This window comes from Apium graveolens, chromosome 3 (assembly GCF_009905375.1).
Source record: "Apium graveolens cultivar Ventura chromosome 3, ASM990537v1, whole genome shotgun sequence".
NCBI classification, from domain to species: domain Eukaryota; kingdom Viridiplantae; phylum Streptophyta; class Magnoliopsida; order Apiales; family Apiaceae; genus Apium; species Apium graveolens.
In genome coordinates this window covers 11,004,569-11,010,632 of record NC_133649.1, presented here as the reverse complement: position 1 = coordinate 11,010,632, position 6,064 = coordinate 11,004,569, and positions in this window count along the sequence as shown.

Sequence of the window (6,064 nt, the reverse complement as noted above, 5' to 3'; positions counted from 1 at the left end):
GTTTCGTATTTATGTATTCATACCAATAATAATTTTATATATTAATTATCTAGGAACCCTTTCATGGAAAATCTTGATAGTTATAACATTTCTCTAAAATTAAAATAAAATTTTTTAATTATGATGTATGTTTAGTAAAGATTGCATTACCAAATTCTTTTTTGCTTTCAAATATCTATTAGATTTTATTGAATTTAAGAAATTCAACGATATTAAATTCGAATATTTTAAATTTTACTAAAATATAGTTGTATTTAAAAAAATAGTTTAAAATTTGATTATGTTTAATTTAGATTTCTGAAAATTTAATAAATATCAAATAATCCGCCGAGTGTATGGATTATAGCTATCAAAATATGTTTTTTATAAAAACTAACTCCGAATTATTTTAAAATGTTTACAAATTTTATTCAATTTCTTGATATAATTCAAAATCTCACATATTTTATTGAATTACGTAGACTATATGAAGATAGGCTAACCCAATTGCAAGAGTGGAGCTCTACTACCAACTGAGCATTAGGAAAATAATCAATTTCATTTTGAATCAATATTTTTCAAATCGCCTCATATTATAAACATGGCCAAGAATGCTTCCCATATACTCCCTCCATCCCAATTTATCTATCTTCTTTAATTTTTTGTGTTCAAATTGATTTAACTTTAACCGTAAATTAAACATCAATCTTTCATTATTTTGAAAAACCGAAGAATACGTATTAAAGTAGATTATGTGTACTTTCTAATAATATAATTTTTATAATTTTTTTGTATTATATACTATATGAAATTTTCAGTCAAAAATTGGTCAATTTGACCGCAAAAAATCAAACAGGACAGATAAATTGGGACGGAAGAAATATGTTATTTCGTGTACAGCATTAACTACGATACGACATTTGACTTGCAATATAACGTTTACACGACTTTCCGTATAAAAAGAATTTTTTAAATACATTTCAGGTTGGACTATTAATAATATACTATTTTCGTCCCCCTTATTTTTTCATATTTTTTTCTTTTTATTGTTCGACACGTATCTTAAAACGTATATAAAATATAGTTTCATAACATATTTTTAAAAATTTTCTTTTTCTTAATAAAATATTAAATATTAAATTTATATTTAGAATAATTTATTATAAAAAATTATTTATGAAATTATACTATATATGAATTTTAAAATATGTGTCAATATTGTTCTTAAAATATAAAAAATTAAGAGTAACGGAGGGATAATAGATTACAACTTCCAGGTTGAGTACATGTTCTAGTATTTCGAATTTAGTGTTCGGTCAACTATTACAACATTTTGTCTATGGTATTAAACGGGCTTATGGCCCTTTATTTTTATATTGAGTATATTGGGCCATGTTGACTCAAAATAAGGTATTTAGGTCATTTATTCATTTCACAAGTATGATAATTCGGATCAAATTTCGAGCCTTTTAGAAATCGGGCCAGATCTTGATTTCGAGTCAGAAATAAATTGAAACTTACTGACCTAAATGAAGCCAACTTGGGTAAATAACAAGTCCACCTCGGACTCCCAAAAGATCATAATTTGTTGGTGCACATAGTTAGGGGTGTGCATGGTGCGTTTTTAGCATTAACCATAGTCAAACCAATACATGCGGTTCGGTTCGGTTAATAAATGGTTTTTCGATTTCGGTTAACCATTTATCAGTTTCGGTTTTTATTCGATTTTTTTATACATTTTTTATTTGTACGATTTTTTGTTGGTAATGTGTTGGATAAAAAAATAACATCAAGTTAAATGATAATATTACATTAATCACCAAAGATTTGTCACTTTAGAATTCGTTAAATAAAATTGATATATTTCATAAATTTATTTTTTGAATGTATAATTCATATTATTTTAAATAATAGATTCGAAATATGATAAAAATATATGTTGAAAACAATGAAAAAAGGAGTATATATCAAAATATATGATAAAAATTGATTATATACATATTAAAAAATTATGATTTAAGAGTATTTACATATTAACCTTAATTAATTTATGGTATTATATTATACAATTTACATTACTAATGTTAAATAAATATTTAATTAATAAAATATTTGAACCCGGTTATCATAACATATACACGTATATTATATCATATATATAATGAGTTTAGAAGATAAAATGATAAGGTTTGGCAGTGAGAGCTAATATTGTCATTAGAGATTGGTAATTATTTTGAAAAAATACAAAACCAGGAAAGGAAATAGGGGTGATGTGGGTAGCAATGATACATTGTTGATAAACTTAAACCTAATATGAAAATAATAATAATAATAATAATAATAATAATAATAATAATAATAATGTTAAGTCTTTTTAAATGTATGATTAGTTATTATTCTTAATTTGAGAATAACTTTGCAAAATCACCAATTTACATACTATAGACAAATATTCTTAATAATAAAAATATTACAATTAAAAATTGAAATACAAATTTAATAATTACTATATATTATATTTATTTCATTTATTTTAATATTTTATTATAATACTTAATAATCTGTATAACAAAAACAATAAGTAATTAATTAAGAAATTAAAATATAATTACACATTTTTAAATGATATAGAGTAATATTAAAAGTATTATATATATAATACAAATAATATTTTTCTTAATAAAAATAAAACTAAGTAAGATTTAACAAATCATTTGTTAATCGGGTTAAAGTTGATCATTTAAAAAATATATAATATGTAAGTTTGATTAAAAATATCTATAAACATATAATTTTTATTTTTTTTATAAAATAAGAAATACATTTAGACTATTTTTACCTACAAATTACAAGCATTTTGTTTAGGATTGTCTTCTAAAAATTTTAGAGTATATCAATTTTATCATGGGAGTAAATGAGAGAAAATGTTATGGTTTGGTCGTTAGGCTAATATTGTAATCAGAGAGATTTGAAAAAATACAAAGTCAGGAAACATTGGGTGATGTGCTTAGCATTGTACACGTGTTGATAAATCTAATCCTAATATGAAAATAATAATAATGATAATTTTAAGTATGATTAGTTATTATTTTTAATTTGAGAATAATTTTACAAAATCATTAATCTACATACTATAAACAAATATTCTTAATAATAAACTATTAAAATTAAAAATTGAAATACAAATTTAATAAAATACTATATATTATATTTATTTCATTTATTTTAATATTTTATTATAATACTTAATAATCTGTATAACAAACACAATAGGTAATTATTTAAGAAATTAAAATATAATTACACATTTTTAAATGATATAGAATGATATTAAAAGTATTATATATATAGTACAAGTAATATTTATCTTAATAAAAATAAAACTAAGTAAGATTTAACAAATCATTTGTTAATCGGGTTAAAGCAGATCATTTAAAAAAAATAGAAAGTGTAAGTTTGATTAAAAATATCTATAAATAGATAATTTTTATTTTTATATGTATAAAATAAGAAACACATTTGTATTATATTTAGGTATAAATTACAAGCGTTTTGTTTCATATAAGGACTGTCTTCTAATAATTTTAGACTATATGAATTTTATAAATATAAAAACTAGAAAGAAATATAACAAAAATCATAAAAAAACTATTACAATTCATAATTGAAAAAACAAAATAATAAAATAAATTTGAAATTACTATCATAAAAAATGTAAAATACTTTTTTTCAAAATCATTAACAGAACTGAAAAATTATAAAATATTGTAACAAACCCGACAAGATGAAAATCCCAAACAACTTTCCAATTTTTGATCAAACTCTCATGAAAATAAAGTTGTTAGAATAAAAAAATAGTAGTACTTTTGCTAAAAGATATTTATATCAAAAAGTAAATAAGCCAACTCATTTTGTCAGAAATAATTCTCATGTAAAAAATTATTTATAAATTTTCATGTGCATAGTAAAGATGTAAAATTAATTTTTTATATTATTAAATAATGAAAACATTTACTATATGTTTGGTTATAAATGTTACAAATTCTATACATAATAAATTTTAAAAATAAATATAATAATTATAAAAAATTAATACAACTAAAAATAAAATACAATTTTAATAAAATGAAAAAAATACCCTCATAGTAGATTGAAAAGTATGTTTTTTAAATAATATTACGAAAACTGAGAATTTATAAAATATTATTACAAACACACTTGAAAAAAGTAGTAAGGTACAAACTACAACCAACATTTCAATTCGTGATCAAACTCCTTTAATTATGTGTCACAATCAAATATAAAATGTAATAACAACTAAATAATTAAGCTTGAAAAATATTTTTTTTGATAAATAAATTATTTAAAAATAAATATGTACAAATATATATTACACGTTATTAGAATGTTAAAATATTTAAGAATAAAATAAAAAATAATTATGCATAATTGTAAAATACAGTTATACATATTAGTAACACTTTAAAAGCCGTAATAATTTTTTAAAATTATTAATATATTATACAAAGGTTATCCTGATGAAATATAAAATTATAATAATAACTAAATATATAAGTACAAAATACTTAAGAAATATAAAATTTAAGGAATACAATTTTTGTATTAAAATTTAGTAAAGTAAAAAATAATGATTGATTTCAAAGTTTTTATAAAAAATAGTTAGAATCATCATATGCATCGCACGGGTATAAAACTATATACATTATATTATAGATATATATAATATAGCGGTGCAGTTAATTGAAAGAATGCCCAAAATACACCACTTTCCAGTTTCAAGTTCCCAAAATACCCACCGGCGGGAAAACTGCCCAAAATACTCACTGAATACACATGTTACAGGTGTGTATTCTATTTTTTAAAAAAAATACAAAGAATACACATGTGAGATGCGTATTCTCTGAGTGAATACGCATGTCTCACATGCGTATTCTTTGTATTTTTTTAAAAAAAATAGAATACGCATAATGGTAATGCGTATTCAGTGAGTATTTTGGGCAGTTTTCCCGCCGGTGGTTATTTTGGACAAATCTCCCTAAATGGTGGATATTTTGTTTTTTCACCCCAGTTAATTTCGGTTCGGTTATGATTGAAAACCGGAACTGCAACCGCACCGCTAATTCGTTTTTTTGTCGGTTCGGTTTTATTCAGGTTTTTTAGCGGTTTGGTTTTTTTCGGTTTGGATTATCGGGCTTTTTCGGTTATTTTTTCGGTTTCGGTTTTTTTCTGCTCACCCCTGCACATAGTAGTAGTAATATTTTACCTTAAAAAAATGAACAAAAGTCTCAAATCTACTCGATGTGGGATTGGGGTGTCACAAACTCCCACACTTAAACCATTAACGTCCTCGTCAGACCCGAATAGACAGCCCATAGGACCAAAATCGTTCATCTCTAGCCATTGTGGAATAATACCGGTTGTTTTCGTGTTCTCACTTCTGGATCTCTGTCGATTGTGGGATAATACCACCAGTTTTCGTGTCCCCAACTTCTAGCAACTTGACGCATCAAACTTTCGAGAGTCGGCTCTGATACCGTATGACAACCCATGTCAAATCTCGAGTCTTTTTCAAAATCGGGTCAAATTTTGATTCCGAGTCCGAAATATATCGAAACCTACTAGCCTGAATGCATCCAACTTGGATAAATAACAAGCTCACCACAGACACCCAAAGATCATGATTTGTTGGTGCACATAGTAGTAGTAATTTGCCTTGTAAACTGAATATAAGCCCTAATTTTTCTCGATGTATGATCGGGGTGTTACAACAAGTCTATATAGTCTGTTTGAAATCTTGATGTACATATTTAATTAGTATTTTGAACTATTATTTATTTGTAAATTTAAGTGTATTATATTTATATTTTAGATAATTCATTCAAATTTATGAATATTCAGTTTTGATTTTAAAACCTTTAAAAGTTGGGAATATTCAATCAAGAGTTTAAATATTATTTTAAAAAAGGTGGTATTTAATTAAAATTTAAAATTATCTTTTAAAAATTCATGATATTCAAATTGTCATGATCGATTCTCTAACATGATGGATTTTCGTGAAGTTGAT